At 43.1% G+C, this 26346-nt stretch overlaps 2 long non-coding RNA genes across 3 annotated transcripts in view; one reads left to right on the top strand and one right to left on the bottom strand.

The window, feature by feature from the left end:
- Positions 1-26346, bottom strand: part of LOC308462552 — a 149286-nt gene that overhangs the window by 78654 nt on the left and 44286 nt on the right. The window contains exon 3 of one of the 2 annotated variants that reach the window (XR_013979205.1): positions 22060-22118. The exons of the other annotated variant lie outside the window; for it this stretch is intronic. This is a non-coding gene — a long non-coding RNA (uncharacterized lncRNA). Of the gene's footprint in view, positions 1-22059; positions 22119-26346 lie in introns of those variants that run through there. 2 annotated transcript variants of the gene reach the window in all.
- On the top strand, positions 1983-23198 carry LOC308462641. Its single transcript, XR_013979242.1, has 5 exons — positions 1983-2145; positions 5129-5229; positions 9891-10035; positions 22051-22202; positions 22312-23198. It is a non-coding gene; the product is annotated as an uncharacterized lncRNA (long non-coding RNA).

The following is a 26346-nucleotide window of genomic DNA, read 5'->3' as shown; positions in this document are numbered from 1 at the left end:
ACTGTCCTGGACATAAACCCATGTGCCTTTTTGTCTTTAAACTTGGTAGTCAATGATGCTGCTAAGTGTTGTCTGAAAGCAACTAGTTTCTTTGGTTTGGTTCAACAGTTCTATAATTATTATCTGCATCAACTCAGTGCTGGCAAATTCTAACTGGTCATGCATCAGACACAGGCATAACTGTTACGCCATTGAGCAAAACAAGACGGGAGAGTCAAATTGATGCTTTGTGATACCATTTTGGTAGTATATATGTTGTTTGAATAAAGATCTTTAATGAATAAGCCTTTAATGAACAAGTTTATCTGGAAATATTTCCTGAATTAAAGCTAAGGCCCTTGATGCTACAATTTTCAAGTTCAAGTTTGTGGTCTTCCTTGTTACATGGTACAACATCCTTTTTGATGTTGGAAGCTGATTTAAATTCAGCTACAAACCAATTGCAAGTGACCAAGAATTACCTTCTGGGCTATAGGTGTGATGAGGGTTTTCAACACGTTTTGATAGATGCTGCTGAGATTGCAAGGGAGCTAGAAATATCAACAAACTTTGAGACAGAACAAGTTAGAAAAAGGAGAAAGAAACTGCAATTTGAGTATGAGGCCTAAGATGAAAAAAGATCCAAAAGCAGAAATTCAAAGTAGGTTTCTACTACGCTGTCTTAGACATGGCCATAAAATCTGTTGAAGAGAGATTCCAACAGCTACAACAATATAATTCTCTATTTGGCTTCCTGTATTATATGCTGTATACAGTATCAACAAAAAATCTACTGAATATGTACTTAAGGCTTACAAGAATTGTGGGGGGGGAATCATTGATACACAATGGAAAGGAAATACATTGATGCTGAATATCTGTGCTGTGAACTTACAGCAATAGCTCTAAGACTTCCAAAATCTTTTCTGCCACAAGGAGTACTACTTCATACTACAACAAAAACTCCTGCATAATGTGCCTAATATTTCTGTTGCTCTAAGGATCCTTCTCACACTCCCAATGTCAGTGGCAAGTGGTGAAAGGAGTTTAAACTCAAAGCTTAAACTTATTAAAAATCTATATATACTCAACATTGTTGCAAAAGAAACTAGTTGGCTTGGCAACTATAGCAGTTGAACATGCCCAAGCATCAGCACTCAACCTGTAGAAATTGGTGACAGAATCTGCAAAACAAAAGGCACACAAAATGAGACTTTGATGTGCCTAAAATTTGAACTTTTAAGATGCTTAAATTTTAACATCACAGTTATTCAAAATGAGTTGTGTGCTAAAACATTTTATTTGGTATTTGAGAAAGATAACCAAAGATTGTCGTATTACTCATTCTTGCAATTTAAGATAAATTTAGCGGTTTTGAGTTTTTCATTTTTTTCTACAATGCATCTGTTTCTGAAAATTGAAGTTAGCCAGGGGGTGGTGCAAGAAGTTAGGCTTGCCTAGGGTGCAAAAGAGCCTGCCACTGTGTGCATGTCTTCTCCTTTGGACACTTCTCTCATGCAGTTCACAAGCCGGTAAATAAAGGCTGGGGTTTAGAGCCATGACTAATTTCAAATTTGCTATAAAGAGTTAATTTAATAGAAGCAGACCTAGAAGCACACTGGGATGTGCATGCAAATTACAAAGATGTGTTTCAAGGCCTATATTGCTTATGAGAACAATCTTCCATAGAAACACATCCAAAGGTAGCAACTGTAATTTATGCAGCTCTGAAAGTTCCATTGCACTAAGGAATAACATTCACATTTAACTGCATCATTTGGAAGAGAGAGAGAAAAGGGAAAGTTATAGTCAAGGCAACTGAGACCTTCAACACAATGTTCCAATGTATTCTCAGCTCCTACTAGACATAGGTTCAAGGTTTCAGTCAGCCCTGCATTCCTCCAGAGTGGCTATTCCATTCTGTTCCCACCTCCCACCACCAGTTTTCAGTTTTTCTTTGCCAGTTGACATTGAACATGCCACGGCTATTGAGTATGCTCAAGCCTCACTGGGTTGCTTTTTGGGGGACTACCCCCTTGATTTTATTCTCCATTATGATTTTTGTACTTCTGCAAATCTGGAGGTTCCACTGAACACGCTAATAAGCTCTTCTTGTTTCTCAGTGACCTTTTTTTGGCTACAATCTGTTTGCTTTCAGCAACTACGGTAAGTCTGCTGCTAGAGGAAGAGGTGAAAAACTAGAGTGGGCCGATCCTGCCGTTTGTATGGATAATTGAGACCAAATAATATGTTTGGACCTTACGTATGAAATAATAACAATTAATGATAGGTTTGGACCCAAAATATTTCTGCAAAACAAAACTAAGGCAACATTTTCAATTGCCAACTGCACAGGAAATTATTTGGAACACAACTGGTTTCAGCCACTGATGCCAGCAATGGATTTGGGCAAATTCAGCTGGATAATTTAAGTTCCAATAAATGTGCACTCAGTAACCTTTTGGCAGGTGCAGTTTTATGACGTTCCCATTTGTATCTCTCCAGTTCCAGAGGTGTACCAAAGGGTAATCCAAGAAAGATGTGTGGGTTTTGATGGTTATCCTAGTATGAGGAAAGGTGAGTTTTGCAACCAAAAGGTGAAAAACACCAGATATATTTGATTATTATCAATGAAAATCATTGATTATTATCAGTGGAAATCATTGTTTAAGGTTGCAATGTTTTACACACTTTATAGGATTGAAAGTGTAAGTAAAACATAAATTTGGAATGATAATTTTTCATAGCATATCAGGACCTGATGCATATTATTAAAAAAGACAGCCTATCTTATAGTCAGAAGAAAATCTCTATGCTGTATCATATCCAAGGAAGATGTACTGCTACAATCAAAACTGGGGCTCTGGCTGAAATGTGTAGTCACTCCAAAGGACAGAACTGATCAACAGCCAAAATGAATACTTAGCACAGTTTATTCTAGACATGGCAGCAGAGAGAATATCATTAAGACCCTACTAGCCCCAGATGTTGAATATTACTGGACACCAGCCCAGTAGCAACAGCACTCAAGCAGCCAAAGGAGTAATTGACAGAAACACCTGGGTTGAACTATTATAATTGTTGGAAGTAAAGCAGCAACACGTGTAATATGTTACCTGAACCTGTCAGAGGTGATAAACAGAAAGGAATCTATTCTTCCTTTGTTGATTCCTTCTTGAGTCACGATTTGTTGCACTGTAGGTTGTGTTTCCTCAGACTTTACTTCTGTCCTTTCCACTTCTTCTTCGCTCAGCTGGTGTTAGATCTTTTGTTTTGAATGATGGTCAGGGGTGCTGTGGGCAACACTGGCCTCTGTCCCTCTTTCCTTCCCTCCCTCCTCTGATGCCTTCTTGCATCTCTGCCTCCCAAAGGCTTGCACAGCTGTTTGTTGCAGCAGCTCTAGCTTCAAGCTCCCCAGGTGAATGGTGCCTCTGGGGCTGGCCAGGGAGTGCTTCCCAGGCCCCTAGGCCCCTTTGGGGCAGTGTGAGGAGGCACCTCTCTCTGGGGCAGGGGCGGCAGCTGCAGCTGCCCAGGGGACTCCCAAGGAGAGGGAGAGGAGACTGAGGGAACACTCCACAAGGGAGGGTGTTTGAAAAGGGATGAGGGGCTGCCGGCTCATCCCACAGGGGTGCCACAGAAGGAATGTAGTTGGTCAAGGGAGCCATGGACCCATAAAGGTTGAAAACCTCTGATATAGACAATATATATAAATGACAGAACCATCATACCACAAGAGCTAAGTAGAAGTTCTGTACCCGAGAGTCATCTATGATCTATTTAAAGGACTCAGTGATCAAGCAAGTGTTCTCAAATAAATACTTGCAATGTAACACCCCTCCCCAAAAAATCCCCACCCATAAGCAGCTGCCTTCTACTGTATCAGAACATTGCTCCATTTAGTTCAGCATTGCTTACACTGACTGGCAGTGACTTTCCAGGGTTTCTGGTGGCATTCTCTCCAAACCCTACCTGAAGATGCTGTGGGTTGAGGCTGGGACCTTCTGCGTGCAAACTTATCATCATGCCCTTCCCTCTCATTCCATCCCTTTGCTCAGTTTCTGAAAACAAAGGTGCCTGGAAGCCGTGTCATCTGTTGTGGATGCTGTAGTCCTTCATACCCAAATAAGTGGGAATGGGCAAAGCTATTTGCTGTGGAGGAAAAGACACTTTGACTATTCTCAGAAGCATTCTGCTGTTTCGTTTATCATTACCCATTGTATTCCAGGATAGAGACTAGGTAGTGAAAACCAATTCTATGGCTCAGAGCTTTAACAAATAATTAAGCCCTGTTTCGTACAGAAGCAGAAGATGAGATTCTCCCCACCCCACCCCACTCCCCCCATGTGCCACTGAAAAAGGAGAAAGTGCTGCGTCTGTATCGCTTTTTAAAACATCATAGAGATTAGTTGCATAAATCTGTTATTTAGCAATAAAAGGCTTTCTGTGAGGGGTGGGAGCTGAAATTCTGGCTCCATGCTTTAGAATAGAAAGCCAGGCTCCTACATTGCTCCCCGGAATGATTATTTTAATGTGGCAAGTTTGTCAGCTTAATATGAAAGCAGTGTTCTTCTCTCTCATACACACTCCTTTTATTTGCATTTGATTCAGGCTTCCAGCCCACCTCTTCAGAGACCGCAAACCCCGAGATTGAGGAGGAGGGGAGGGGGTGAGGGAGGGAGGGAGCCAGCCATTTTCTTTCTTCTGAGAAGTTCATTAAAAGATCCGCTGTACACAAGAGAGAAGAACAATAATGTGGCGAAATGACTTTGTGTGTGTCCTGTACTTAAACACCCAATGGACTGAAGCAAGTTCATAGTGATGGGGAAGCTCGCCTTACATTTTTCTCTCCCTTGAAGACATGGCTAACCAGTATTTGAATAAACAAGAGCAGTCGTCTCCACCCCTCGTAGTCTGCCTTTCTAAACCTAACAAAGGTTTCCCATGAATTCTGAGTATTTCTTATTTTTTAACCTTTCTATGAATTATAATAAGCAAAGAGAAACGGGAGCCAACAGCTCCAGCGATAAAACAATGCGCCTCAGTGGCAGGAGTAGATTGCCATCTACTGGGCTGCGGCCTTTACATGCACGAACGAGGCAGACGCTCTCCAGAACAGTCTCAGACAGAACCTTTTGTTTCATCTCCTCAGGCAACATTTTGTCCTGCTCTCTGTATTCATGAAAGGCGTGAAATTCACAAAGTATCATTGGAACAGGTGATTCAGCAAGGACAAGCCAGCCAATTTACCCGGTAGGTAAATTCCTTCTGTTATAAATATCCTTGGCTCTTTGTCTTTTGCTGGTTTACCAAAGTGAAAGACGGCGTTATGATCAGTCACAAAGCAAGGAGAATGTGTGTGCTTTAGTCACCCCGCCCCACCCCACTTTTAGTCCAATGCGCAGGACTTGCGTAATGGAATAAAGTTGTGGGTGTTTTCAAGCGTCCGTGCGACTTTATTTCCTTCACACAATATGGCAGCCTTTTTGGATACTGGTAAAGCCATACCTGGATACTGAAAAGCAAGATCGAAAGCACTTGTTGAGATTGAAACAGGATTTCAGACAAAGGTTGCTCCCAGTTTGACCTAGAGATGCCAGCAATTGAATCTGAAATATTATGTGTGTAAAGCAAGTGTCTGCCTCTAAACAATCATCCTTCCACTATTTTTAGAAAGAAAGACGCCAGTCCTCATGGTTCTGGAGAAAAGGTGGAACTTAAATAGGAAGCTGCTTTACACCAAATCAAACTGTTGGTCCATCCAGCTAGGAATTCTTGATACACCGACTAGCAGCAGCTCTCCAAGATTTCAAATGGACGTTCTCAGTATTGCTTGGATTTGCTGGGGATTGAACCTGGGACCGTCTGCATGCAAAGCAGGTGCTCTACCACTTAGGTACAGCCCGCTGAGCTTCTTACCAAAGCATATTGCCATGTTAGGAGTTTGGGAAGGCAAGAGAACACAACCATTCCAGCAGTCTTAGCAAATGTCACTGAAGTTGTGCAGAAACAGCACATATGAATTCCAGTGTTTCTATTAGAAATTCAGGCGCCTGCCTTAGCTTAAGCCATCATGGCGCACACTGTGGGGTATTTAAAGTGCAGTCAAACCAATAATTCATGTTTTGCTAGATTGACATGTGATAGGAGCTGAAGCTCACAGAGTTTCCCTGTAAACTTGGAGAGGACTCTGTGAGAGACACTCCCACTGTGCCCTGACAGGAGGAGAGCATAGCTGTATATTCTCCTACCTGCCTGGGCACATCCTCTTTCTTCTCTTCCTCTTTCCACTTTGCCAGCAATGTGAGAACATCTGCTAGTTTGAGCTCCAAACTCCGACACCATTTTAAGCTAGACTTAAGTACCGTATTTTTCGCTCTATAAGACGCACCAGACCACAAGACGCACCAAGTTTTTGGAGGAAGAAAACAAGAAAAAAAATATTCTAAATCTCAGAAGCCAGAACAGCAAGAGGGATCGCTGCGCAGTGAAAGCAGCAATCCCTCTTGCTGTTCTGGCTTCTGTGATAGCTGCACAGCCTGCATTCGCTCCATAAGACGCACACACATTTCCCCTTACTTTTTAGGAGGGAAAAAGGGAGTCTTATAGAGCAAAAAATACGGTATGTCTTCGTAATTTAATTACTGCTTTAAGCCTTCCTGAACAAAGCTGCTGTATCTGCTACTCTTCAATGAGTGTTCCGAGTGAGTAAATGTTATTTTTTACCTTTTACTAGACTGTTTGTGGGAGAAAAGGAGGAAATACCAGGAGAATCCAGTCTGCCTTAAAGCATCCTGGATTACTTCAACTAAAAGGCTTAAACTAGCCTATCTAAGCTTCCCTTTTAGGCTGCAAAGGGATGGCACACTGCTGCACTCACAAACGTGAGGAAGGATAATACCTTATAAATATATCCTCTCCTAGAATCTGATCACATCCCAACACACGTAGTACCTTATGCAGAAAACCCCATAGTTCCTTACTTCCAGTTCTTGCTAGCACAACTGGTTAGCAGTTGCCAGAGAGCTCTTAACCTCAGGAACACATTCATAACAGTGTTTTAGATATCATTTCATTACTCAGCTTGTGGATTGGCCAGGAAATCTGGATGCTGTGCCACATCTGATAAAGCCCTACATGGATAACTCTCCCCACATAGGAAAGTTTGTGGACCTTAGATTCACATTGTCACAACGAGTGCCCACTGACCCATTTCACCAAATGTTCATGCAAGTTAAAACCACTGTGTGTTTCTGTGACACAGACTGGGGAACCAGTGGCCCTGTTGAAGTGTTGGGCTACAACTCCCATTATCCCTGACCAATGGCCATGCTGGCTGGGGCTGATGGGAGCTGAAGTCCAATTGCTGCTCTGTGAGGCAGAAACTACAGCTCCCAACTACAGATTCTTAGGGGGAAGCCATGTGCTTTAAATGTGCATTGGATGTGCTTTGAATGTCTGGTGCGGATCTGCCCAGAGGAACCATGTCAAGACTTCAGTGTATTCGAGTTGAGTCTGAGTTCCTGGAAAATCAGAGCTTCTTTCTGTACAACAAGGATTGGAGCATTCGACTTCAGCCCTAGTCGATGCATCTTGTCTTGCCGAGAGCAAAGACAGTAAAATGATTCGAAATCACTGATTAAGGGAATTGCTGATTTATACCTATCTTCATCCCATTCATATATAACATCTGTCCATGTGAGCACACAACCAGGAATATTTGGGACTTTGTGTACAGAGGGGAGGGGAGAACATATTGCGTGAATTGGCCTGAAGACATTGGCATCTGCCAAATATAAATAGCTGAATAACCGAAAGTAAACAAGTCTACTTTTCACTTAAGTGACCATTTCCCATAATTTGGAGAGAAACTGCCTATTGAAGAAGCCAGAAGAATAATATTTTATACATGTTTTACAAGTACCTTTACGGAGCCACAACTGGTGCTTATACATCAATTATATTAGAAGAATACATTACAGCCGTCTTCAGTGTTTGCTGCAGCTGCACACTATTTACAAGCACTCTACCTCTTGTGTAAATCACTTGGTGTGCATGCGCTGTACACTGCTCCCCTCTCCAGCAATGTGTACCATTGTGTCGTGATTCTAATACCTTTCATGTGGTATCTGCTCTGTGCCCCAATTTTTAGCTATCCAGTACCAGTAATTTGCCTTTAAGCAGTTGCATTAAGGTGATGTTGCATTGTAAGAATAAGATCCAAGAAGTCAGTTACCATGGGATAAACCTTCATGTTATCTGTTCCTTTTGAGGGAGCAAGATGGAAACCCATGTTGCAAATGCAATGAAATAAAGATGAGAGATCAAAGATTGAGATGAAACAAAACAACATCTCCCCTGCTCCAAAAAAAAAAAAAAATCCAGTCAGAAAAAAATGGTTCCATTCATGATCTTTCATACTTATTTCAGATATGTTCCATAAATTCCTATGGCTGATTATATAGTTGGATTTCCATTAAAATACCCATTTGGATTGTAAGATTTCCAAATACAAGGTCTTTAATAATAAAGATGGCCATAATTTCAAAGCAGGTGGATATGAATATATTAGTTTTGTGTCCATGCTTGTACAACCTATAAATAAAGACAGTTGAAATACCAAAGCTTATCCACATGAAAATGATTTATAGTTCTTAGCCTTCCTAGCAAGAACAGAGTAGGACTGATATAAAAATGTACATTCAACAAAATCATGCATATTAGACCAAATACCTTTAGGAACAGACAAGAGCAAAAAGAATGAATTAAAAGTTATATAATCTTCCTACATAGAATGATGTGGAACATTCCAAATTTAAGCAAACCCTTGGAGCCATATTTATTCTAGAGGAAAGCAATTTATAGTGTGGTTCTCTATTATCTGATTAGAGAGATTCTATTAACCCACTTAATACACTGTTTCTGTATCCTATTTTTATTTGCAACAATTCATGGCCTGTTTCCAGTGCCCCCTTTGACTGTCACAATGAGGATGCTTTCTGATATTCAGAATTTACGGACTATCTGAAACAAAACAAAAAATTATCACTCTGCCAGTCTCAGTCTCCATGCAATTGGAATTATAAATTATATTGCAAAATAAACACACACACATCCAGAAACACACACACATCCCCAGACAAAGCAGGCACAACTTCAGAATGCCTATAAAAAATTGACTTCAAAATTAACTCCCCAAGTTGTTTCACATTTCAGCAGAGATTAACATCATTCTGTTTACCAAAAGGTAAATGATTACTTGAGACTCTAAGTAAGTCTTATATGCTTTGACCACAGTTATAGATTAGGAATGGACCAACTGCTTATTGTCAGGAGTCACTTTATTCACCTAGCCTTCACCCATCTGGTGCCTTCCAGGTGTTTTGAAATACTAATCCCATCAGTCCTACCCAGTATGACCAGCATGACCAATGTTGAAGTTGAAGTCCAAAACATCTGAAGCAAACTAGGCTGGGGAAGGCTGCTTTCGAATGTGATCCAGGGTCCGAAAGTGTGTTTTACTGCACAACCGAGGCTTCTTCTGGAGAGACAGGATCTATAATGAAGTCAGTGCTTGCCTGTCATGATGTCATGGACTGGCTGGGTGCAAAGGAGTGGTGGGTGGCACCTGCTGGGGAACCCCCAAGGGAAGAAGGCTCAGAGCCAGGGGATTGGTGGTGGGATGATAGAGTGGTAAGAGGAAGCAGACTGGGAGGAGGAGGTATCAGAAGCTGAAGAGATGACAGGGTTTAGTGAGCAGGGGGAGCCTGTGGCAGAGATAAGTCCAGAATCAGAAGCTGAAGCAGGAGAGGAGGGAGACCAAGAAGCAGAGAGGGTTCAGGGTGGTGAAGAATCCAGGGTGTCTCCCCCTCCTGCTGAGACACGCTTCCCTCCCCCTACCCTTGGTCTCCCAGGAGCAGAAGAGGAATGAAGAGGGAGGAGCAAAGACAGGCAAGACAAAGGAGCATCAGATTGCTTGGGAAGGACCCAGGAAAGAAGGAGACTTGGAGAGCTGTGGGAAGGTGGCGGACCTTCAGTCTTCACAACTGCGTCATTGGGGTAAGTTGCTGTGCTCAATAGGTCTGTTCGTTTCTTTGAATAAAGAGTTAACTGTTGGAATTCTGCCTGGGTCAGAGGAATGTGCCACAAGCGTAGGCACCGGCAGATATTCCTGTCGACCTCCCCGCGTCTCCCAACCTCTGCTGATAAGCAGGCGAGGTCCGGCGATTCTTCTCAGATGTATGAGAGGAACACACCGTTCTTCCTCTCTCCCCTTTGGTGTCCCCAGGGAGGGGAAAGAAGCAGACAGAAAACTATTTACATCATTTATTTCTGCCTCTTACATCAGTACAGAGAATCATGTCTGCACTCAACAACAGCAATAAGAAACTCCTCCCAAGTACATCCAGTACTGGTCATATGACACACACACACACTGAGCTAACATCCGGTGCTCAGTACAGAATGGACTGCCCCTTTGTTTCCATGGCAACAGTCACAAACATCCTGTCTGGCTTTCCAGCCACAAGCAGCTGGCTGAGCTGCTGGAGCCTTTGCTTGCTGCAGCATTGGTGCTTTATGGTAACATACTCCCCCTAAAGTATCAATGTGTGCTGCGAGCAAAGCGTCATCCAGAGAAGAAAACAAACAGTTGTTATATTTATAACATTCCCCTGTTGTTTCAGTTCCACCCTTGGAACTACCCGCCACTGGTTTAACCAATGTACCTCTCTGGTTGTCTGGCTTGCAAGGAATGAGTGCTTCTGCATTACCTTGGCTAGCTACCCTCTGTTGTGTCTTTGTCTCTGACTTAGACACTGCTTCAACCTGTCCTTGGTCGTTTACAATAGCAACATATGCAAGGTTAGCAAACTCCTTTGAATACCTCTTGGGTGGTACACCCTTCGTTGCTCTCTCAGACCTACGTGTGAGGTTCTGATCCTCTGTGCTCACTGGTTCAACCTTTGGACTCTGTTGAGAACCAGTACTAAGCTTAATCAATGGTTCATCCTCCTCTTCTGGGGGTCTAGTCATTATGTGAGATTTCCTCTCAATGACTGTGACAACTGAGCTGTCTGAGCTATCGCTGTCATCATCAGTACTACTGAACTCAATAAGATCAAACTCATCATCATCATCATCTGAACCGTTTCCTGTGGGAAATGTCTGTACTATCCGCTCTTGCTTTGGAGCACTCTCTAGGAACTTTGTGAGAATCACCTGACCAGATTCAGACAAAATTACTCTGTAGAGACCCTTTTCATAACCCACAAAAATGCCTCTGGCATTCTTTACTCCACCTGGAGCTTCTGTTCTCACATGAGACCCAAAAACCTTAAAGTAGGCAACAGAAGGTTTTCTATTGAACAGCTTCTCAAAAGGAGAACATCCCAACTCTGTTGAGACCTTTCTCAACCACACATGAAGATAGGACGCTAGCGATTCGGCCCAATATTCATGTGGCAAATGTGAACTCAGCAATTGCGCATTCATCCCCTTTTGCAATTCTTTGTTCACTTTTACACAGACCCCCCTGTTCCACGCTTCTTGCGAAACTGCCACTTTGTGGTCTATCCCTTTTCCATCCAGGAACTTCTGAAACTTCTGTAACAGAAAAACTTGTTTCTCATCTGTGAAAAGACAATCAATGTTAGCATCATGCATATTTTTAACCTTGTCACAAAACTCCTGAAACTTTTCTAAAGTTTCTTGCGGTTTCTCCATCAAATAAACCCAAGAATAATTAGTGAAACAATCCACACACACAAGGTAAAATCGTGCACCGCCTCTAGATGGTTCTAGAGGACCAATCACATCAGCATACACCCGCTGAAATGCTCTGTCGACCTTCTTGGTCTTGGTGCTCACACTGGTCATACCTGCAAGAGAGATTTCGTTAGAAACATCAGAAGAATTACATTTCATGTAATCACTTTGATCAAAAGTCAACAAATACAGTCCATCTTTCTCTTTGGCAGTAAGAAACAGTTCTCCATCTTTGTAGATCTTGCAGCTTTTAGCATCATAGGACAGTTTCAGTCCTTTCTTTGCAATCTGCGACACGCTCAGCAGATTAAATCTCAGTTCTGGAACCAGGTAAACATCGTTTATAGTCAAGTTCAGACTCTCAAGATACACAGTCCCAATTCCAGTCGCTTCCAACTCCTGACCGTTGGCCTGTTTCACAGTGAAGCTTTGCTTCTTCAACGTCGAAAATAGTCCTCTGTGCGGGCACATGTGAACCGTTGCGCCCGTGTCAATTATGAACGAGTTCCCAACATCTGGCGTGGTTCCTTTCGCCATCATAGCCTTTGCAGGTTTCACCTGGCACTTGGTACGGCTTTTGCCTGACGCCTGAGGCTTCGTAGAGCTGCTCTTTGCTGTTCTTGACTGGCGCGGCTTCTTACAGTTTCGCTGTAGATGCCCAGTCTGTCCACAATTGTAGCATCGGACAGCACTCAATGCTACACCATGCTCCCCAGTAGCATCAGCAGTGGGGGAATTAGAACTCTGTTCTTCCCTCCCCCTGTCCTTTTCTTCCAGTGCAGCAAGTCTGTCGTGTTCATTCAGGACCACAGCACAAACTCTCTCCGCGGTCAGCTGCGCGGCCGGTAGGGAACCAAGCTGACTGGCAACAACCTTGTAGGTGCAGCTAAGGCTGTTTATCATCATGAAGCAAAACACTTCCTCCTGAAGACGAAAAGTGCGTTCCACCATCTGTTGACGCAGAAACTTCATTTCTGTCAGGTGCGCTTGAACATCTCCATCAGGCGCAAGTCTCAGATTGGTCAATTTCTCAATATACAGCAACGCTGAAGAACCAGCATCTCTCTGATGCGTTGTACGCAGCGTGTCCCATACCTCTTTCGCATTTTCTAAATGCTGAACATGCACCAACTGATCATCTGAGACACACAGAATTATAGCAGTCCTGGCCCTTACATTCCGTGATTCCCAACCTCTGGTTGGTGCTGCAGGGATGGGGTTTTCAATTACGTCAAAAAGCCTCTGATTCTGCAGCAGGGCCTTCATCTTTACAGACCAAGATGAATAATTGTCATTGGTCAAGGAAGGTGGGCAAGGCAAACCTCCCCCTTTCTTGGCATCCATCTTGAAGCCAAGCCTCTCTCACCTCCAAACAAGCTGCAAAATCCAACAGCTGTTTTTTTCCTTTCTCACGCAGCAAACTGCAGATTGTTTACGCTCTTTGCACCTGGCAGCTAAACTCTGGCTGCTATTGAAAAGTCCCTTCCAAGAGCTCGTAAACTTGTAGCCAAAACATTCTCTGGTTTTGTTTCGCTTTCCCAGGCTCAGTGTCCAGCCCCTCTGCCAGTAACTTTCCGTTACTTAGCAACAATGCATTTCAATGGGACAGTTTATCAACCACAAAAATTTGTGGAATGCAGGCCTCTTCTCCCGGAGCTGTATTTTTCCAAAACGCAGCTCCCCGTGAACCAGTGAATTAATCTTCCTGCGTTCACACTTTTAGCCCGAAATGCAGCATACCTTGAACTTTGTTGCTCTGGAAAACACCTCTTCTTTCCACCAGCTGTCTGTGGAGCCTCTGGCTGCTTTCAGACGCTTCTCTTCCGCCTTGGAGCAGAGGAGGACAATCCACCAGCCTCTCATGCAGATGTCCGATGAATCGCAACCATCCTCTGCTACCACTGTTGGAATTCTGCCTGGGTCAGAGGAATGTGCCACAAGCGTAGGCACCGGCAGATATTCCTGTCGACCTCCCCGCGTCTCCCAACCTCTGCTGATAAGCAGGCGAGGTCCGGCGATTCTTCTCAGATGTATGAGAGGAACACACCGTTCTTCCTCTCTCCCCTTTGGTGTCCCCAGGGAGGGGAAAGAAGCAGACAGAAAACTATTTACATCATTTATTTCTGCCTCTTACATCAGTACAGAGAATCGTGTCTGCACTCAACAACAGCAATAAGAAACTCCTCCCAAGTACATCCAGTACTGGTCATATGACACACACACACACTGAGCTAACATCCGGTGCTCAGTACAGAATGGACTGCCCCTTTGTTTCCATGGCAACAGTCACAAACATCCTGTCTGGCTTTCCAGCCACAAGCAGCTGGCTGAGCTGCTGGAGCCTTTGCTTGCTGCAGCATTGGTGCTTTATGGTAACATTAACATCACTGATAGCATATGCACAGAACAATGTAGCACAATTCATTTGCAATAATCAGAGTTTCCCATTGTGTCTTGGAGAAGGTATCAGCCGGGCCTTCACATGCGAAGCCTGTCATGACCCCTTAATGCAGCAGCAAGCTAGACACACAAAGGTTGCAGATGCATCAGATATGGAGCCAGGTCAACTTCCAGACCCTGAGCTGAGTGCTGGATATAAGGAGACCATAGCACCTGAGATGGTTGGGCAGGAGAACCTCCCAGACTATGAGGATCTACCACCACATGTCACTGCTCCATTTGCACTGTGAGAGCACCAAGAAGGAGGCTATGGAATGGAGGAGTGCCTACCTTCAGGCCACAGGATTAACCCTTTAATGCTCTGAAGGGGTAAAACCTGGAGGTTACCTGGAGGTTTAAAATGCCTCCATTTACTTTAAACCAGGCATAGGCAAACTCGGCCCTCCGGATGTTTTGAGACTACAATTCCTATCATCCCTGACCACTGGTCCTGCTAGCTAGGGGTGATGGGAGTTGTAGTCCCAAAACATCTGGAGGGCCGAGTTTGCCTATGTCTGCTTTAAGTTGGACAAAGTTGCTTACTTGGAGCTATCTGTGGTCAGACAACCTTGCCCTACCACTGTCTCTGTGAGATCCAGCATCAGACCAGAACCTGGCAAAACCCAAATATAGCATGAAAAGTACCTGAGAGACTGTCTCCCACAGCTTTATAAACCTATTTTAATTTCCTTACTGGGGGAAATGGACAATTTGTTGTTGCTCTCTTACCATAACTGAATTCATGTATCCTGCTAAAGACTAGATAAAATAATTTGTTGACTACTTTCAGGTCTTGCCCCATTGCAAGAATAGATGGCTTTCTATGCAGTGACCAAGGAGATATCAAGGGTGCTCTGATCTTGGTTCCAGAGAGATCACACACAGATTCCTCCAAATATTCATGCAGTTTCACACAAAAACCACTCATAATTATGATGGCTGGTCTGCTCTAATTAGAATACCTCTCTCTCACAATCCTATACTATACTAGTGTCTGCAGCCCTGCTGTGTGAGGCTGAAGAGAATAAAAAATATATGCTACATCTGAGAACAATAAAGCCAGGCTCATTATAAAGATATAATAAAGCATAATAGAACAGCATAATAAGGTAATAATATACCTTGCCATAAATGTGTAGTACTTCTGGACAGAACTATAATACTGCTGAGCGTTCTAATACTCTGAGTGTCAAAGTATTCGTGTCATTCATCCTTGCCTTTGGCGTAAGACATGGTCATTCATCCATTCTTCCTGCGCATCAGTCTGTATAAACCAGATTGTGTTCCACAACTGGAGACAAAGTGCACTGCAGAAAGATCCTGGCCAATCAGATAGCTCCAGGGCACTCTGTCTGCAAGCAGCCCTGGTGAATGACATAATGAAACAAACCGTTGTTGTGGATGTGTAGCATCGTCCCTCCGTTACGACTTCTGTCTCTTTTGCCCTGATTTCCACCCTCATCCTCTGCTACGTTTGTGTACATTTCATCGCACTCAATGCATCGTTTCTGACGCCAAGTTATTGAACACAGTGATCACCTCACCTTCAGGTTAGTTTGGGCTGATTAAATATCTGCTCTTGAATACCACAGCAGCATTTCCTTGATTGCTGGGCAAGCAGGGAGCCGAGATGGCCCAACAAGACATAATGTATTCCTCGGTTCTCCATCTGTAAAACTTGGGGAGCTTTTTCTTGCTCTGTGTGAGCTTAATATTACAGCAAATCACATCTCTCAGCAGTGATGCTAAAAGAATATCTGTTTTCTGTCTGTGCACTGAGTGGGCAGGGAGTTTTTATTTCATACTTCATTTGCACCTTGCTGGGTGATGCCATAGAAAAGGCAGCAGTTTCATCTCCTCCCACCTATGCAGCAGCACATTATGTTCTCCAGTCGCACCCACAACACTCATCATAAACCCAGGCCTAATGTGAATCAGAGGGCTCCTGCCCTCTGAGTTTTTATTCTCCCTATCTCCTCTCTGCAACATTTCAGAGATGATAAAATCACATTTTATTGTCTGAATAAAGGGGGTTTGAAAGCAGAGACTTGACGAATGGCAAAGCAACTACCAAACTCTTAACACATAATTGAAAAAGAAAAACATTGAGATGGCCATCAAAAGCTCTTTACGAGGGAGAGAAATGGAGAGATAATTAACAAAATATATTAGACTGGGGGGTGGAAATGCTGAGTTAGATAGAGCGTTCCTCCTAAAGGCGATGCATTTTCACCCAAACTCCTAAACAAACAGCAAGAGGTAAAATCATGTGTCATCAGTATAAAAGCAATAGCTTGGGGCGGAGTGATAGGATATAGAAATTGAAAAGCTTTGGGGGATATTACAGAACTGAGGGGGAAGAGGGTGCTAAAGGAGGTTAGAAAGACACGGAGAACAATGGAAAATGCCTACTCCAATCAAATGCATCGGACGCTTGGTCAGAGCAGGACCTGAGTTCTGCAAAAGACTCAAGGCCATCTTTTGGTCGAAAGTGTCAAAGACAGTTGATAAATCATATAGGAGTAATGAAGGGACACCACTTTCAGGCTGAACCATTAAGCCTCAAATCTTCACAAAGCTACTGCCAATGGCTCAGAGGATTAGCAAGGAGGATTTTCGCTCTTTGCCCGGGAGCAAGCTTATTTAAACTAGTCCAAGTTGGTAGTAAGCACACATTGGAAATGAAACACACACACACCTAAAATCAACTCTCAAATCTCAAGGTGCAGAATTGGGGGGGGGGTGTTAAATGAAAATGTCTCATTATAGAAAAATTGGAACTGTAATACCCTTCTAAAATGGGAAGCAAATCCCAGGACAGAGAGGGTTGGAGACCTACCTACCATTGGTCAGTGTAGAAGTAAAGGGGGTACTGGCATTTAGGGGTTGCATGTTTCAGAATGTTTTCCTTCCTGTTTTTTTGTCTGGAGTCAGAAACCAGCTTTTAACTGATCATGGTGGAAGATGGTTATATATTTAATTTACAGATCCTGTACACAACTGGACTTTGGTGACGTTGGTGTGATTTTCTTTTGACCCACTGTTCTCCCTGGTCTCCTGACCTAAATGTTATCTGTCCCCCCAGTGGTGACAATACTGCTCCTGTTTGTTTATGTTCCTGACGCAGCTACAGGATTTATGCAGTCAGTGGATTTGTGAAAATAGTGTGCGAGAAACACAATGTGTATGGCACTAGATATGACTGCACTGCAATTTAACTGGCAAGGGGATCAATATGCCAAAGCTTGCTTCCTCACACATACATAGGGAGCTGCCTTGCTCCAAGGCCACACCATGTCCTTATACCACTTTAAACTGTCATTGGTTCGCCCAAAGAACTCTGGGAGCAGTTTTTGGTTAAGTGCGCTGAGATCTGTTAAGAGACCCCTGTTCCCCTCACCCAGCTACAATTCCCAGACCTCCCAGGGAAGAAGGATTGACTGTTAACCCACTCAGGAAATTGTTGCTCAAGAGCGGAGGAATAGGGGCCTCCTTCCTTACCTGGAAATGGGTCTTTCTGAATGTAAAAAGTGATTGACCATTGAATTGGGAGCAGATAAGTGTATGCACATTTTAAATTCCCATGTTAAAATTACTCCCATTTGTTAAAGGTTTCACCTATACGTTATTCATAAGATAGTATATGCAGTCCTCTTATATTTGCTGATTATCCCTCTGACAACTGTGGATTACATTCTTTCATGGATTTAACATCAATTATGTAATGTACTTTGTGAACAAAGCATAGCAGAATTAGACTACCGGCTCTCAGCATGAAGCTCAAGGTGAGCGGTTGAACAGCAGGTGGAATTAATTCAGCATCCATATATCTGGTGGTGGCTGCAATCCGAAGCATGCTTACTTGGAAAGAAGTTTCGGTGAAATTATTACTAGGTTTATCCCATCTGGTGAGACCAGGCCGGTGTCCTATATGAAGAGTTCAAGCAGTGTCCTTGCCAACCTGCAGTACACCTGTGTTTTCCACATTGCACCCCCATCTCTCTCCCCCCCCCATAGGCCCCTTTAGCAGATGTCCAGCTATGCTGACCCCAGATGCAAGCCCTAGATTCAACTGGTGAAGGACCAATTTGTAAATCCCAGTTTCATTACCATCCTCACCTCCTTGCAAGATTACAATTGCATTGGCTAAGTGAAGTGTAGGTGGGTTCCCGCAAGGCAAGACACAGAGATAACTTCAAAAACCTTTACTGAACTAACAAAACTGGACAACAGAGGCAAAGCAACTGCTTATATACATTTCTGAAAGCCTGGGCCACTCCCACTCCCTACATGATTGGCTGTCTAAACTCACAAGCTACAAATCATAACTCAGAGTTTAAGGGCCAATGGCAGAGCCTCAAATCCTGCAATGTGCTGTGATTGGATATCATGTATAGAATCAGAACCCAGGGGCTCCAGACTCAAGCTCAGGCGAACACAGACAACTGAATACATAACATTAGCAATATTCTAGCAGGAACAGTTGAAGGTTATACTGTTGGTATATAAAGTCCTGAGCAACTTGGGATCAGGTTCCCTGAGAGACAATCTTCACCTGCACCAACCTGATAAGCCATGATCTGAGGATGCCATCTAGCACACGGGTAGGAAAACTAAGGGCCGGGGACCGGATCAGGCCCAATCGCCTTCTAAGTCCTGCCAGTAGATGGTCCGGGAATCAGTGTGTTTTTACATGAGTAGAATGTGTCCTTTTATTTAAAATGCATCTCTGGGTCCCTTGCTGGGTATATACTATATATTTAAAACACATTTGAAGCACATCGAGGCATTTTGAGGCCACATTCACACCATACATTTGAAGTACTATGATACCACTTTAAATAGTCATGGCTTCCCCCAAAGTATTATGGGAGCTTCAGTTTGTTAAGGCAAATGTGAGGAGACCCACCCCCCAGATTCCCTCACAGAAATACAGTTCTCAGAGTGCCCTGTGAATATGCTTCTAAAACAGTCTGGGAAATGTAGGTAGCTCTGAAAGGGGAACAGGGGGTCTCCCCACAACTGCCCTTAACAAAGTACCCTTAGCAAACTGAAGCTCCCAGAATTATTTGGGGAAAGCCATGATGGTTTAAAATGGTATCATAACCTTCATGGTGTGAATGTGGCCAGAGTTGTAATTCCCAGGTCCAGGAAGAATCAAGGTTCAAATCTATGATCAGCTCTGGAGTTTGTCAAGGGAGTTTATTGTTACTATGGTTTTTGTTGTATGTGTCTTTTGCGGTTGTTGTTTGTATCAAAAAAATGATTAAATATTTTTTTTTTTAAAAGGGACCTCGGACCCACACATTCTCTCTCAGTCAGCCTTACCTCATAAGATTGTTGTGAAGTTTAAATAGGGTGAGAGAGAACCATGTATGAGCTTCTTAAATACAGGATGAAATAAAAATGCACAATGCTAATATTAACAGAAACATCAATATGCATGATTTAGCTCTCAGACATCACAGCCCTATGGTCCCTAATACCTAAAGTTTTAAGATAGTTATAGGAGAGTTTATTATTAAGTCAAAGTCAGCAAGTAACAGGGAGGGGGGAATCCATTTATCACATGTATGGCACACTCTACCACCAAGTCCCACAATTCATCAGGATGTCTCAAGAGTGTGAGATTTAACCTTTGGATCTTTGATTTAGCTGACAGCTCTCTCAAAATTCATGCAGTGAGATAGTTCCCGTTCTGCATAGCTGTTCAACATTAATGCTAGAGTTCGCTGAGCTGAAAATGGGCAGCGTTTTATATGAGCTCAATCGCCTCCAGGTTTCAGCTTTTCCTGTGGTCATTTGGTGACCTGGGATTTGTTCGTTAAAATCCAGTTTTAATCTTAGCTTTTACTCTGATCCATAAATGTCTGGGAAGGCCAGTTTTAAAGAGCAGCGATTTCAGAGACTCAGCTAAAGCATTTATCTTTTTCAAAGCATATTTTGTATGTAGCTGAGGACCAAACTTGGTTTTGTGTGTGTGAAGATCTTTACAACAGTGGTATAAATCAGAGAGAACAAACCTGTGACCCTCCAAATATTGTTGAACTATGGGTCCCATGATCCCTGAGCATCAGCCATGTTGTCTTGGGCTGATAGGAGTTGGAGCCGAACAGCATGTGAAATACAAATGGTTCCTCATCCGAGGTCTAAATAAGGAATGAAAAATAGATTTTCAGAACAGCTACCTGCATAGAACACTATAAGGCAGCAGTGATAATAGTACAGCAGTAGCTCAGAGCATGGTGGCAAAGTTTATCACAGTGGATTATGTCATTCAAAATCCCAGTGAGGGACTTTTTTCCTCTTCACTAACATTAGCTTTTGTGGATGCAGTTTAATAAGTAAAATATTTGATAATGCACATGTTTAAAAATAATTGATATCAAGCCATCCTCATGTTTGGTGTCAAAGTGCTAGATAAAGTAATATAAAGATTCTCTGAAAGCTTCCTCTCTCAAAACAATTTTTTATTTGACTGCTTTCAATAGAAAATGACTTACCCTAAATTTTCAGAAGTAATTAAAATGAGATAGAATGCCACTTCTGATGTTACATATTAAAGGCATGGATGTGCTCTCAGGAGACATTGCTGCCTCTGAAAAATATGTGTCAGTATAATGCAAGAGTGACTTCAATTTACAATTTCAGATGCAAACTTTGTTTTGGCTAGATTAATTTCAGCTCTAGTTGAAATGGTCACATTTCAGCTCTAGCTTAAATAGTTTCAGATGCAACCTTTATTTAGTAGATTAATTTCAGCTCCACTTAAAGTGATTCCGTTTAGAATGCAATCTGCGCATACTTATTCTGGAGAGATGTTTCCACCCCAGCCCTCCAGTCCAAAAGCTATCAACTTTCAAGAAAACTTGCAGGGTCAAACACTTGAATCCTGAACACATTTTCCTTGGCTAAAGAAAAAGGGGGGGAGGAAATTTGCATGGCATGGAGCGGCTCTGCACATGTGATTTTGCATGTTATGGGACTCCCTACACACAGGAGCCTCACACACATGGCGAGGGAAAGAGAATTCGAACACAGCTACCCTCACAGCTTCTGTTGGTGAAGGGATTGGGAATCCCCTTCCCTTTGGATCATTGCCTTGGTGGTGGTAGCCTCTTTGCAACCTGCCACAGTGCCTCACTGGCTGCCTCTAGAAGCATCCATAGGACACCATGAAGCATACCAAGATTTTTCTACCATAAGGGAACACCCCACCATATAGAAGAATAGCCCACCGAATGTGTAACATTTAGATAGCAAATGGGACTCCTGTACACAGCCCTGGGCAACAGACATTAGGCAGAGATAACTCACAACAAAATATTGTTAGCTTTATTTCCATATAAGCCTAAGGTCACAATTCAGAGACCTTGCTGGCTGCTGAACAGGCAAGTATGACTTTGACTTCACAGCCCATCATGGAGCCATATTACCAGACATGGATTCTTGACCAGATTTTCCCACAGACTCTTTGCTGGGTTGTTCCTATTCCCTGCTGGTTGTAAATATGCTTCCTGCCTTGGGATTATTCTCTGCACAGTGTGTGGCTCCTTATATCTAGATGTTTGTCTTGCTAGATCCACTTCTTTCTGTCCTTGTGGCCCCCATTGTCTCCCTCCATGACCACCTCTCTCACGTAGCAAACCCACCGTTTTAGTCCTGGCCTGGCTCAGCTCTGGATGTGGGGCTTGGATTTCATTTGTTGCATGTTACTGCCTTCTCTGGCAGCCACTGAACATCATCATGGACCACCTTTCTTACACTGGACCCTTCCACAGCATCACTTCTCCTCAGCCAGTACTGAAGTTTTATGTTTTATCTTTACCTCTACATGTTTGCTGAATAGGCTTCTACTTTGCTTTGCAGAGAACAGTCTTCTGTTTGAAGGGTTGTCAGGGGAAAGTCTTCTATATGAACTTCACTCCAGTCCAAGTCTGGCTAAAAGATAGAGAAAGGAGACCTTAAAGCTGTCCATCAACCCCTTGTCAGAAGATTAAGCAAGCACACTGGTCACTTTGGTGAGGTGTATTTCGATTTAAATCAGACTAATTATTTCTAAATATATACATAGCCAACAGCATGTATACATTTTATGCAAATCTCAGCCCTCTTTCTTCCTCTTTCCAGGTGATGCATTTCCTCGTTTATGAGGATATCTAAGAGGGCACCCAGTATAGAAGGGGCAGGTCGCAGCTCAGTGGTAGGACTTTTCCTGCTCTTCCTGCATACTGTCTCAGGCTCCATCCCAAGAAAACCTCCTGCCAATCAGAGGAGACTTAAAAAAAAAAAAATCTCCTTACATCTCTACCATCATAGAACTCAGGACGGGGCACATATGGTTCCTAGGCAGTCACCCATCCAGGCACTGACCAGACCCAGATCTGCATAGCATTATGATCCTTCAGATACTACTGGTCTAAAAGGACCAATGAACATATGCCTGTGTTGGCATGTGCTGTCATGCAGAAGTCATGGACTTACATACAGTATAATAGACTGTAAAAAGGGACAGCATGTCACAGCAGTGGTACCTTGGTTTACGAACTTAATCCATTCCAGAAGTCTGTTCTTAAACCAAAGCGTTCTTAAACCAAGGCGTGCTTTCCCATAGCAGCTGTGGACTCAGTTTGCAAATGGAACACACTCAACAGGAAGCAAAACATGTTCTTATTCCAAGGCAAAGTTCACAAACCAAAACACCTACTTCCAGGTCTGCAGCATTCTTAATCCAAGTTGTTCCTATACCAAGGTACCACTGTATATGGCTCAGGGATTTGCTTTCTGTGTTCATACATTTATCACACATGTTTGTGATAGAGTAAATGTTCAAAGGGGTTAGGGATTGTTTGCTCATGTGGCATTAAAAAGAAAGAGCATATTCACATTCCTCCCCTATTCTTTTCTTTTGGATGGCTGTTGAAAACATCTGCATTTTTATTTGAGATGCTGAATGTCAAAGGCACAAGAGCTTTCTTTGCTTAAGGCTTTTGGGGAAGCAGAAGAGATGGGCGAGAATAAACTAACTGATAGAATTAGTGTATTACAATTGGATTGTTTTATTGACTTGGTGGTTCATTTCTGTACCAAGTTTTAAGATTTCAGTAGTTGTGGAAAAGAAGCCCGTATAGAGAGTTAATAAAGAAACATATCGCCATCTTGTGGTTATTTGAAAGGTTGCAATGAGGTTGATATGGTGCAAAAATCCTTTTGTTTGCCTTTTTTCTATTGCACATTTCCAGACAAAGGTCTATAGCTCAATTTCTTCTGGCATTCTCGTTTGTTTGTTTGTTTGTTTGTTTGTTTGTTTTTTGGAGTGGGGTATTTGGCAAACTGTATTTGTTTGTTTCCAGTAGGTATATTTTGTTTTCACTTAATTTTAAGGGGCATGCTGTTTTCAAAGAATTCCACATCCAGGCTTTGGGCTTCAAATGTACAGCATATATAAAACAGTAAAACATCAAACATTGAAAACTTCCTGATACAGGGCTGCCTTCAGGTGTCTTCTAAAAGTTATGTAGCTCTTTATCTCCTTGACATCTGAAGGGAGGGAGTTTTGCAAGGGGAGGGCTCCACTACCCAGAAGGCCTTATCTTAGGAAAGGACCAAAGCTCAGCTGTATAGCCCGTTTCAGGTCCTTGGATCAATCCCTGGGTTTGAATTAAAAGGAACTCAGCTAGCAATGCTAGAGAACTTTTGCCAAAGTCCTTGGCGGGCTGCTGCCACTCAGAGTAGATGATATGGGCTAGATGATGGGTAACCAACACTGTGCCCGTGGTCACTCATGCACTTGGAGAGGCTATCCCTAAAAACCACAGGGTCACATCCTCCCTGCAATTTACATTCTTGAACTATGGCACTCACCACCACAGAAGGCAATGATGGCTACCAGCTGGGAGGGCCAGTTGCTCTACCTCTTGGCCTTGGAAGCCTGATAAGAAGCTGCTGAAGTAAAGGAACTGCGAGGAACATCATGTAGGGAATATTTCCAAGACTAAGGTGAAACTGTGAAGCTCCCTTGTTCTTTTTCGCTATTGGGTGCTGCATGTTGTTTAAGCAATCTTGTTATGTTTATAGCATTGGAATGGGGGAGGGTTGGTATGTTATATTCGCTGTAGTTTTGCTGTGTTATTATGAAATTGTCTTAGTCATGTCTGTTTGAAATGCATGCCTCTTTCTTTGTTGCAAGCTGTCTTGAGCATGCTTCTTTTGTGTGTGGAAAAGCAGCATACAATTGAAATGAATGAATGAATGAATGAATGGATAGAGGATTGGACAAATTCATGGAGGAGAAGGCTAGTAGCCATGATGACTATGCTCTGCCTTCACGGTCAGAGGCAGTAATGCTTCTCAATACCAGTTGCTGAAAAATACCACTGGGGAGTGTGATCTTCTGCTCAGGTCCCACTTGGGAGTTTCGTGGTGGCCACTGTGGTTGCAGAATGCTCCACTATATGGACCATCGGCCTGATCTAGTAGGCTCTTCTTATGTTGCCTGTTGATAGGAATGGAAGAAGCCTATTGCAGCTAACAGAAGGGTTTTTCTTCCTAACCTAATTGTTGTGTGGGTACAATTGGAAAGTATTGCTCCTTCCCTCCCCAGCTGTCAGAATGCTGTCAGAGGTTCCTAGATGGTTGCCCAGGAAAGTATAAAGACAAGGAAAGGTTTCTTACTGTCCTTTTTTATTCAATATTTACAGAGAGAGGCTATAGAACCCAGCCTCTTGGATAATGGCGCTGTCCCGAGCAAATCTTACCACCCCCGTCTCTCCCACTTCCTCATTCGTCACTTCTACAGGTGCCGCTAAGTACCCTCTATCTTTGAGCTCTTTGCTCTCCTACTTTCAAGGCTCACCTGGTTCTAGAATGTATTTCCAATGACATTGTGTCCATCAGCTGTAGCTCCACTTCCACTTCCTCCTACGCCTCTCCCATTATTTCCCAACTTTTCCCCTCATCTGCCTCTGAGCTGTGACCTCCCGCAAAGCCCTGTTGTAAATCTATACTGTCTTCCTCTTCCTCCTTCCTGGAAGGGTCAAGCTGGGGAGGCAGTCCCCACCATTCCTCCTCTGCCCAGTCCCTAACACCAGCTGTGACTTGTGGTATGTTAGCCCCCATCCTCCCACTTGCCACAAGCTTATCTTTTTTCCAATCCCATTTTATTGATATTTACAGTTGAGGAGGGAAGATAACCCAGCAAAAAGCAGCTGGGGGCAGGGGAAGAGTCTTGAAATACAGTCATACCTCGGGTTACAGATGCTTCAGGTTGCGTTTTTTTCGGGTTACAGACCCACCAAAACCCGAAAGTATTGGAAGAGGTTACTACCAGGTTTCGGGGGTTGTGCATGCACAGAAGCACCGAATCGCAACCCGCGCTTGTGCAGTTAACATTCACAACCCGAGCGTCCACTGTAAAGCTAAAACTCTTTTTCCAAGCTTAATTGCTGGCAGGGAGGTTATGGGCCATGTGTGGTGCACCCATGGCACTCCTGTGCAAACAGACCCAGAAAAGTTGGCAACCGTTGGCTTAGGTGGACCAAATGGACTTATACTGAGACAACATCCTTCCCTTTCTGTCCTATTTGCCCTTGTTCTTGCCCAAGCCTTAATACGGGGAAATTGCATAGAGGGAGTGAAGAGGTGGATGATATAAGGATATTAGAAGAAGAAGAAGAGTTTGAACCCTTAAGGAGTCTCAAAGCCACATAAGTTGCAGCCTGATTCTCTCTAATGCTGCTGAATCATGAGAAAGGCACAAACCCCTGCCTCTGGGGATATGACTCACATTAATTTACATTAACACCATCTAGTAATTCTGCTTGGAATTGTGCCTTCACATGTCATTTATTTCCACAATTTGCATCCTGCTGAACACTGTAGCATCTAAGCTGTGTACAATAGAATTGCAAGAAAAAGAAAAAGAACAGGAATAAAGTGGAGGGGGTCAGTTCAAATAAATCAGAAAACTTACTTAAAATGCCTACTGGAATTTTTTAATGTCTTCACCAAGCACCGGAAGTTCAACAGGGAAGAAGGCCTGTCTGATCTCAGAAATGGACCCACAGTGCTGAATGTGTGGCTCCATGTGACTATGACCCATGCAAGGCATGGACAGTGACTCCCCTGAACATCTCAGGAATATAAAGTATCAGGTTGTCATTAAGG

This window comes from Podarcis pityusensis (genome assembly GCF_964106645.2).
Source record: "Podarcis pityusensis genome assembly, chromosome: 1".
Taxonomy (NCBI): domain Eukaryota; kingdom Metazoa; phylum Chordata; class Lepidosauria; order Squamata; family Lacertidae; genus Podarcis; species Podarcis pityusensis.
Note: the sequence above shows the minus strand (reverse complement) of the source record. Positions and strands in the feature narration are given on the sequence as shown.